We start from the raw sequence: 10,962 nt of genomic DNA on the forward strand, positions 1-10,962 counted from the left end.
TCCATGTGGACACCCAGGTTGACGAAATCCCAGGGCCGGTTGGCGCTACGGAGGACGAATCCGATGTCGAACTCGTAGGCGAGCAGCATGGCACAAGGCCGAAAAAATCCAGAAAACACGGATACAGCCAAAAGTTCGACCAGTCGTGGAAAGCCAGTCGACCTTGGCTAAAATATACTGCCCAAAAAGGTAAGTTTTTTTCTTCTTTACTCTGCATGGTCAATTGGTTCTTTGAACTTTAATGTCATTTCTCATGATATCATTACCGTGTTTGTACATGATGTATAATGTACTTTTAATATTAATAATCACACTTTGTTTGTTTAAAGAGGTCTGTTACCGTGCTTAATTATTATGGTAATTCTCTGAATAAAAAGGAAAAACATATGGGTCATTCCATCGGGTTGGGTCTTTTCAGCATTTTCACGTGTTTGAATGTTTAGAAGCTATTTACTCAAATTTGAATGTATTTTTAGAAAAATAAAAGTATGTTATATTGAAGAGTAATGTAGTACAGAATAAATAAACATTAAAACAGAAACTTCTTCATCATATTTTTTTTTTGGTGAGAGTTTTACTACCGATGTCTCAGCGATTTTGAGGGTGAAAGTTGTGACATGAAAACATGTCATTTTCATGATCTTATTTCTGGAAAAAAGTTCATCATAATGCAATGTTTCCTACTTAAAACATGTCACCTTTAGTACCCCTACTATGTCTGAGAAGCTCAAGTGAAATGTGCAAAAAATCGGCAAGTTATTTCATATTGAAAAAACACAATACCTACGTTACCAACGATGTCCTAGGCACTTTTTTCGTAACGGCGGTAATTCTAGCATTTTACACAAATTTAGCAGGATATTTTCTCAGAAAGTTTCATCTTATTAGGAAGGTACAACCCCTCATGAACATATGTAGAAAGAATGATGATTAAATCGGTCGGTAAATATAAGAAAACAATTAATTTACCGCGAAAATCGGGCGCGATGTCCTTCGTAATTTGGTAACGTAGGTGTGAAATTACGGTGTTTGAGATATAAACCAGCCCGCTAGCTTCAGTTTTCGGTGTTAAAATGACCTGCTAGTTATTCACGAATGCGCAGAACATGTTTTTTGCCGGACTGCGACGACCTACCCCTACAGTGCAACCACAAACGTGAAGATGTCTTTGTAACGTGGTGCAGCCATTTTCGCCCGTCAGCGCCCAAATTGGTACGTAATATGTTTTTAAAGTTATTTTTATGGCCCGAATTATTATCATTAAAAATGTAATTCCGTTTTAAATTGTGTTATTTTCAACTTAAACCGGTTTTCAAACCATCACATGTGAGTGAATATTTTACTGTTGTCCCACATACTGATATATGTGTTATAACGAAACATGCAAAATCAATGCCGGACTTTTACCCTTAAAAAGCTAGTTTCTTAAACAGAAATTGAATTTAGTTATAAGAATCCCGTAAATAATGATATTCATGATGTTCCTACACCTCAGATTTTTTCTGACAAGTTTTAAATTAATTAATATTATTTATATGGTGCCATTAATTGTCATTGAACAATGATGGCTAAGCCTAACGAAAAACACAAGTTATTGAACATTGCTTCCTTCAAGTTAGGAAGTTCAATCTGAGACCCGAAATACACAACTTTTTGGGCACAAAAGGGGGTTGAGGGTTGGGGTTGAGATAGAGAAGAATGGGTTAAAGGGGGAGGGCACCCCCCCCCCTCCGATTCAATTAAAATTGGATACATAATAATGTAATGAGCTTTTTTTTTAATATAATTTTTTTTTTTTTTTTTTTTTTTAAATAAATTAAATAATCATTGATCTGGCTCCCCTCCCCCCTCATCCAAAGGTTGAAGTGAGGGATAAGGGGCTTCAACACCTTCCCTCCCCCTCCAAATAATGATAAATAACAAATATAATTTTTTAACAAAAATTTATAATTCAACACAAATATTAAACTTAAAAGAAAAATCAAAATGAACAACCAATAATAATACCTACTTCTATTTGGGCATGCAACGAGCCAAAAGTGAGGAACTCCCTATCCATCTTGCAATCCTCTGTCTAGTTGTTCCATCCTTAATTCTTACAATTTGATTTTACAACAGATCTAGATAGAAGTACTTGATAATTGCAAACACAACACACGTTTGAAATGAAAAATCACAGAAACAGTTTACAGTTTTGTTTTATTTTTATCTCATTTAATATTCTTTACTCATTGGTTTTTATTTATTTCTTTTCATGCATATTTATTAGATTGCTGCATCCATTTCATTCATGGCTCCTATACCTCCCTTGAGGATTCAGCTCCGGCAGAGAGAGATCAAGAGAGCAGGCAAAATGACCAGTCATCGAAACCTTCCTGGAAAACAAAGATCTTTCCAATCTAATCACTATTTTGAAGAAGATATAAAGTTGATCATTGATATCTATCAATATACCTCTTGTATGAATACTGTTTCTTAATTTACTGATCAAGGGATAAAATATATTTCAGATGACATTTGATGTAGTCTGTCATTTTTCAATGAGTATAAGAGGATAGTTACTCTAATATCATACTGATGTTACTCGGACATGATGTCCGTGTAACATAGGTAACTGGAGGTGTTGAGGTGAATATAGACCATAAATCTTGCATGTTTCCTTTCAATTGTGTTATCATCTCATTAAATATGTTTCATGCATCAATTAATTGGCACATTTCATGGAATGTAGCCAAGATTTTCTATGCAAGAGAAAAGATTACCCTTTAGAAAAAACATGATCTGAAGATTGCTAGTTCCTCATTTGTTTCATGTTTATAAATTGATATAATGTTGCTGTGTTCAAGTTTTAAGTATTCTAAACTATTGCTCCCATCATCTAAATGTTTTTCACACACAAAAAAGTGGAGTACAGACTGTGACAAAGTTTCAGATCAGAAAATAAATGAGCAAGTAAAAAAAGATGTCCTTGTAACGTTGGTTTTTTGGTGTGTCTGTTTTTTCATTTTAAATGAAAGTGTGCGAAGGAATACACACAATTCCAGTGGAATCTATTGAAGAATGGGTGTTAAAAACAGGATATAACAATAAACAAATTATTCAACAACTCTGAATTTTGAACCTTCATGTCACAATTTATGACCCAACCCGATGGAATGACCCATATACCAACAAGAGGCATGCACTCTTTTGCTTCAAACAAAAACGTATTATGTTCTCTTTATGGTTTGGCTACAGGAATGGAATGTGAATGGTGCACCAGGCACATAGCGCCGGACCAAAAAAGACGGAATCGGTGTCGATGGATTGACCTTGCGTCAGCTTCTGGTTGGACGTGGTAAAGCGACATGAGAAAGGGACTGTCCACCAACATTCGGCAAGACAAGAGAGGGAGGTTGCGGCGATTGTCGACAAGGGAGGGATCGGCACCTCCTTGCAACGTCCCGTTGCTCTGAACAGGAAGGCGATTATTGACGCGCTTCGTGCTATGTATTGGATTGCCAAAAATGAGCTAGCCGTCACAACAAAGTTTCAGCCCCTTTTAGGCCTCCTCCAGTCTCTTGGATGCGACTATCTTAATCGTTTGACGATGGTAAGTTATTTTGTTCTGTTTTGGTGAATGATGAAAATAATACTATTACATGTATATCCTGCTTCAAAAATTTGTTGGCTTTTTTGATTGGTTTAGAGCTCGTCACATGACCAGAGATATGTGAACTATTTTTAGATAGTACTATATGAGAGTACTATTCGGGAGTACTAATTGGGAGTTAAAAACAAATGTTAAATTTTTTTTTAAATTGTTGATTTTTTTTTTCTTCTTCAAATCTTAATTTAATGAAAACAAAATATTTTAAATCTTTTTCCAACACATTACCACTTGATGGCAGGATTGTAATAAGTTTTAATTCAGATCAAAATGAGCAAAAATTCCTTGTTGCACAAACATGTACAAATAATATGGTCATTTTGCAGTATATATGTATAGTTCTGAATTCCTTCTTCAAATTATAACAAACCTTGTAAACTCCCCTGAAATTTGGGCAGAATTTACCAGATTTTAGATTCCTATAACATAGAGAAGGAAGTAGGAGGAGAGGATGTTGTGGATGTCGTGCAGGTGGTGGATGTGGAGTATTCAAAATGTCAATGATTATATTTTTGGCATACTGAGAGAGGGACTCTCAACCCTCGGTTTGCTGTAGTCTGTACATAAGCACCCCAAGCTCTGAACAAATCAATTCTGCAGCAAACCAGAGCCACCGAGTGCCTCAGCAATCCTCGGTTTGTTCAATGAAAAGAGTGACTCCCTGCCAGGTTCAAATGCAAACCTTAAAGAGGAGGTGATCTCAGCATGGTGGGGAGAGTTTGTAATGGATACGGAATCCAGATTGTTGGAGTACGTTTCAGGTATAACCAAGAGAAAGGTGAAACTGGAAGACCTCATGGTGTTCGTCACTTGTAGAATGTGGAGCCACCATGTGGCTTTGACCCAACACCAACTCATGAGTTCACGGGAGGGTGGTACCCAGAAGCAAGTACCTGCTCAAACGCATTGCGCCTTACGTGTCTCCATAACAATGACGACTTCAATTCCTTCTGCAATTCAATGGTGGAGGGAATAGGCAATGGTCAAGGGTTTAGTCAAGGGAGTAGTTAAAGAGTTGCATATTCCCTCGTTCCCACGAAAAACAAAAACTAGGTCATGGTTTTGTCCTCACTGAATATTTACCGCCCTCAATGTCCCATACCTCCTTAGTTTTTATTTTAACAGGCAGATACCCGCCATCCCGTTTAGCACACCGATCTTTTCTCCTGAATCTATCCACTAATGATCAAAATATTATTCGGAATGCACTCCAGACCAACAATTACACTATGCAATTAATGGGTTTTTTTGGTCGCGGTAATTGTCTTGACATGCCAAGACCATCCAATATTCGGTCCATAATACACAAGATGGCCATTGCTGAAGCCATGGAACAGCCATTTTTCCCGTCATATCAAATGAGGGCTGGCTGGCTTCATTCAAGCACTGTATTTGAAGGAATAAGCGAGATGAGAACCGTTCCCAAGACAACGACGACGAGAGATCAAAGCACGCCAAATTTGTATTTTTCGACTTTGAATGTACACAAGATACCGGCACGCATATACCCAATTACTGCGTGGCACAAAGAGCTTGTGGTTATTGCGCAGATAATCCATTTGAACAAGATTGTAAAAGTTGCGACAAGGTAGAGAAGAAACAATGGGTGTTTCAAGGACCCAACACCGGCGATGATTTTTGTGAATGGGTGTTCGACACAGAAGAGAACCGTGGTGCTACTTTCATCGCTCATAACTTCAAAAATTACGATGGAATTTTCATTCAGGAACTGCATCATCCCCCGTTTGATCTTGGCTGGTGGTAAGATTATGAGCATGACCGTGCCCAACAATGGTATCCGTTTCATCGACTCCTTGAATTTTTTACCGATGCCTCTCTCTGCCTTGCCAGCCACCTTCGGAGTAGAAGAAGTCAAGAAGGGCTTCTTTCCACATCTTTTCAACATCGACGCCAACATGGACTATCGGGGACCCAGGCCAGATGCCAAATAGTATTATCCAGAGAGTATGTCCAGCAAGAAGAGGAAAGAATTTCTGACATGGTACGATGGAGAAGTATCGTCTGGGCGGGAGTTCATCATGTCGGAGGAGATTCATGCCTATTGTGTCAGCGACGTCTACATTTTGAGAAGATGCTGTCTCCAGTTCCGGACTCTGTTTAAAGAAGTGTCGAAACTGTGCGAGTTTGATCTGGGCGTCAACCCCCTGACCAAGTGCATCACCATCGCCGCTGCCTGCCATCTCGTCTTTCGGAGAAACTATCTCCAAAAACCCTCGGTTTGCTGCAGTCTGTCCAGAGGCACCCCAAGCTCAGGACAGATCAATTCTGCAGCAAACCAGAGCCACTGAGTGCCTCCGCCATCCTTGGACTATTCCAGGAGAAGAGGGACTCCTTGTCTGGATCAATTGCCCACCTTAAAGAGGAGGTGATCTCAGCGTGGTGGGGAGATTTTGTCACGGATACAGAATCCGGATTGTTGGAGTACATTTCAGGCACAACCAAGAGAGGCGTCCTGCTGCCGACCCAGAACGCGCTTCGTCATCCGAATCGATTTCGTCGGAGACACTGTCATCTCCAACACCACCGTTGCCTTTGCCTGAATCACAAGATGCTGCTCACGATCAGGCCCTCGTTGAGACCCAGGCATACGGGGTAGATGAAGCAGACGTTGATGAGACCCAGGTATACGGAGCTGAGGCCTACAATGACTTCAATGCATTTTGGGCTCGCGAAGAAAGGCGCGAAGAGTTAGAGGTCCATGAGGACACCCAGGTTGACGAAATCCCGGGGCCGGTTGGCGCCATGGAGGACGAATCCGATGTCGAACTTGTAGGTGAGCAGCATGGCACAAGGCTGAAAAAATCCAGAAAACACGGACACAGCCAAAAGTTCGACCAGTCGTGGAAAGCCAGTCGACCTTGGCTAAAATATACTGCCCAAAAAGGTAAGTTTTCTTCTTCTTTACTCTGCATGGTCAATTGGTTCTTTTAACTTTAATGTCATTTCTCATGATATTATTAACGTGTCTGTACATTGTGATGTACATAATGTACTTTCAATATTAATAATCACACTTCGTTTGTTTAAAGAGGTCTGTTATCGTGCTTAATTATTATGGTAATTCTCTGAATAAAAAGGAAAAACATATACCAACAAGAGGCATGCACTTTTTTGCTTCAAACAAAAACGTTTTATGTTCTCTTTATGGTTTGGCTACAGGAATGGAATGTGAATGGTGCACCAGGCACATAGCGCTGGACCAGAAAAGACGGAATCCGGTGTGGACGGATCGACCTTGCGTCAGCTTCCGGTTGGACGCGGTAGAGCGATATGAGAAAGGGACCGTCCACCAACAGTCGGCAAGACAAGAGAGGGAGGTTGCGGCGATAGTTGACAAGGGAGGGATCGGCACCGCCTTGCAACGTCCCGTTGCTCTGAACAGGAAGGCGATTATTGGCGCGCTTCGTGCTATGTATTGGATTGCCTAAAATGAGCTAGCCGTCACAACGAAGTTTCAGCCCCTTTTAGGCCTCCTCCAGTCTCTTGGATGCGACTATCTTAATCGTTTGACGATGGTAAGTTATTTTGTAGTATTCAAATTTCGATGAGTATTTTGTTGGCAGACTGAGAGAGGGACTGTTGGCAGACTGAGAGAGGGACTCTCAACCCTTGGTTTGCTGCAGTCTGTCCAGAAGCACCCCAAGCTCTTGACAGATCAATTCTGCAGCAAACCTGAGCCACTCGGTTCATTAGCGGTTCTCGGTCTCTTTAATGAGAAGAGGGACTCCTTGCCCGGTTCAAATGCCCACCTTAAATAGGAGGTGATTTCAGCGTGTTGGGGAGATTTTGTCATGGATACAGAATCCGGATTGTTGGGAGTACGGTTCAGGCACAACCAAGAGAAAGGTGAAGTTAGAAGATCTGATGGTGTTCGTCACATGTATGAACGTTGAGCCACCATGTGGCTTCGACCCAACACCAACTCTGGAGTTCACGGGAGGGCGGTACCCAGAAGCAAGTACCTGCTCAAATGCATTGCGCCTTCTGTGCCTCCATGACAATCACAACTACAATTCCTTCTGCAATTCAATGGTGGAGGCAATAGGCAACAGGCAAGGGTTCGGGAGTAGTTAAAGAGATGCATATTACCTCGTTCCCACGAAAAACAAAAACCAGGTCATGGTTTTGTCCTCACTGAATATTTACCACCCTCAATGTCCCATACCTCCTTAGTTTTTATTTTACCAGGCAGATCCCGACCATCCCGTTTAGCACGCCAATCTTTTCTCAGGAATCTATCCACTAATGATCAAAATATTATTTGGAATGCACTCCAGACCAACAATTACACTCCCAATTTAACTATGCAATTAATTTTTTTTTTGGTCGCGGTAATTGTCTTGACATGCCAAGACCATCCAGTATTCGGTCAATAACACACAAGATGGCCATTGCTGAAGCCGTGGAACAGCCATTTTTCCTGTCATATCAAATGAGGCTGACTGGCTTCATACAAGCACTGTATTTAAAGGAATAAGCGATGATAGGGTAGGGGCAGTAATACGTAATCTCAAAATTAATTACGAATGTATTATATAATGTTTTAGGCCAGTTGTAAAATGTTTTACTCATGTGATTGTGAGCAATGTTTTGTTGAGAATTATTATTCATATTAATATTCATTTTTCAAATCATTAACATTAATTCATCAACCTTAAATATAATTCCTTAAATGAAATTTCTACGCCCTACACGATTCAATTATGAACAGAACAATAACAGTCGTTTCCATCAGTCTTCAATGTCCGGATCTTTTTTAGATTAAGTATGTGGGCACATATATTTAAAAAGTTGTAAGGGATCCAAACATTGTGACTGAATTCACATAAATCCTGTGCTTTCGTTTAATCGGACTGCACTTTTTTCTCCAGATAACATCATCCTCAACCTGGAACAGGAGGAAGCAGAATTAGCTGCTTTGGAGGCTATACAGGAGGAGGTAGGAGGAGATGTGGAGGGTGTCGTGCAGGTGCTGGAGTATCCAAAATTTCAATGATTATATTTTTGGCATACTGAGAGAGGGACTCTCAACCCTCGGTTTGCTGTAGTCTGTCCAGAAGCACCCCAAGCTCAGGACAGATCAATTCTGCAGCAAACCAGAGCCACCGAGTGCCTCAACCATCCTGGGACTATTCCAGGAGAAGAGTTGAGGCCGTGGAACAGCCATTTGTCCCGTTGTATCATATGAGGGCTGGCTGGTTCGATTCCAACACTATATTTGAAGGAATAAGCGATGATAGGGTTAGGGCAGTATTACGCAATCTCAAAATTAATTACGAACGAGTCGATGAATGTTTTAGGCCAGAACATTCTTCATTATAGCACAACCAAGAGTTACAAATTGTTATGTGGCTGCAGACGTGTATGGAACGTTTAAATCCACAACAACTAAGATTTTTTTTGCATTTTGCTACTGGGTCAAATACACTACCACTTGATGGCAGGATTGTACTAAGTTTTAATTAATATCAAAATGAGCATAAATTCGTTGTTTCACAAACATGTTCAAATACTCTGGTCATTTCGCGGTATATGTATAGTTCTGAATTCCTTCTTCAAATTATAACAAACATTCTGAACGCCCCTGAAATTCAGGCAGAATTTACCGACTTTAGATTCCTAAAACATGGAGGAAGTCGGAGGAGAGGATGTCATGCGGGTGGTGGATATGGAGTATTCCAAATTTCGAGGATTATTTTTTTTTTGGCAGACTGAGAGAGGGACTCTCAACCCTCGGTTTGCTGCAGTCTGTCCAGAAGCACCCCAAGCTCAGGACAGATCAATTCTGCAGCAAACCGGAGCCTATCAGTGCATCAGCCATCCTCGGTTTGTTCAATGAGAAAAGTGACTCCCTGCAAGGATCAAATACAAGCATCAAAGAGGAGACAATCTCAGCGTGGTGGGGTGACTTCATAATGGACACCGAAGCTGGGTTGTTGGAGTACGTTTCAGGCACAACGAAGAGAAAAGTCAAGCTGGAAGACCTGATGGTATTCATCACATGTATGAATGTGGAGCCACCATGTGGCTTCGACCCAACACCAACTGCTTTCTTTGCATTTGATTTCATACTTCTATATACATAGCTCAATTAATATACACTACCATGGTTATAAATTGGTTGAAGGTAGACAGATTGTGTTCTCCTTTTCTAGACACTGGCCAAGTCTCGGATGGTCCGCGAGGAGACCGATCGCTTGTTCGAAGAGTCCTTAAGAATCGATCAGGAAAGGGTAAACATTTAAAATTGTTTAATATTATTTAAACCATCCCGTCAGCAGTATTTAGATAATCTAGGTTGTCTAATTGGAATTGAATTTGAAAGTGGTGTCAGAAATGGAGCGCCATCAAAATTAGTTCTTCAGAAAAGCGCTTCTGAATTTAAAGGAAATATCAGAAAAAGGACCAATAAATTTGAGGGGTTGCGTTTGATATTGTCGGAAGAAAAGAATCAAGAAATGTGCCAATCAAGGGTACTATTCAATGCTGTAGCTTATACCCCTCATTCATCATGTTATGAACAAGTTGGTCAATGAGAATATTCCATTCACTGTGCACACGAGACATAATTTATTTAGATGCAACTGGGTCCGTTGTTACCAAACCAAACAACGCACACATCCCAATACCTGTTATACAATCTTGTTGCTAGACAACCCTAGCAAGGGTTAAACGCCAGTAGCCATAGCAACATTAGTTACAAGTAGTCAAATGGTCCCAGTAATTACTATATTTTTCTTTGTCAGTTAAGACAAGCTGAAGCTGGAATATATGGGTATGGGAACAGAAAGAGTCCTTCTTTAAAAATAATTGAGTAGCCAAGCAGGGCTTCCTTCATTAATCGCATAAATTCAAAAAACCCTCATTACCAGAATATATATTTACTGACAAACGGACATGAGGGACAATGGAAAAGAATATGCAAGAGATGTTATGGATTTTGGTCAATAATTTCATAGACTCCCCCTCGTAACCTCCAGCACGTCGATGCTGGAACCCCAACTGTATCATTTGGATTCCCTGCTGGAGAGTTGAGTTTGTCGATAAGAGAACTGTTAGCTCAAAGAGCAGTCAATATTAAAAGAGTTTGACGACTTGAAATATGAACTATTTAGATTATATAAGAGGGACTTTGTTTCTATCCAACATGAGATAGAGGTCAGCAATCCATCGGAAATGAAACCCGTTCAAAGATAATTCACCACATGATAGGGAGGCACATGAAAACTTTCACCCTCCTTCACCTATCCCATCACCACCCTGTTCCATGACCAACAGCCAAGAGCTGTATG

At 40.4% G+C, this 10,962-nt stretch overlaps 1 long non-coding RNA gene across 1 annotated transcript; it reads left to right on the forward strand.

The window, feature by feature from the left end:
• The first annotated feature begins 382 nt into the window (after positions 1 to 382).
• LOC115921174 lies at positions 383 to 3,089 on the forward strand. Its single transcript, XR_004062789.1, has 2 exons — positions 383 to 1,212; positions 2,270 to 3,089. It is a non-coding gene; the product is annotated as an uncharacterized LOC115921174 (long non-coding RNA).
• The last annotated feature ends 7,873 nt before the right edge of the window (positions 3,090 to 10,962 follow it).

The sequence above is a fragment of the Strongylocentrotus purpuratus genome, unplaced genomic scaffold (assembly GCF_000002235.5).
Source record: "Strongylocentrotus purpuratus isolate Spur 01 unplaced genomic scaffold, Spur_5.0 spur5_scaffold_1, whole genome shotgun sequence".
Lineage (NCBI taxonomy): Eukaryota > Metazoa > Echinodermata > Echinoidea > Camarodonta > Strongylocentrotidae > Strongylocentrotus > Strongylocentrotus purpuratus.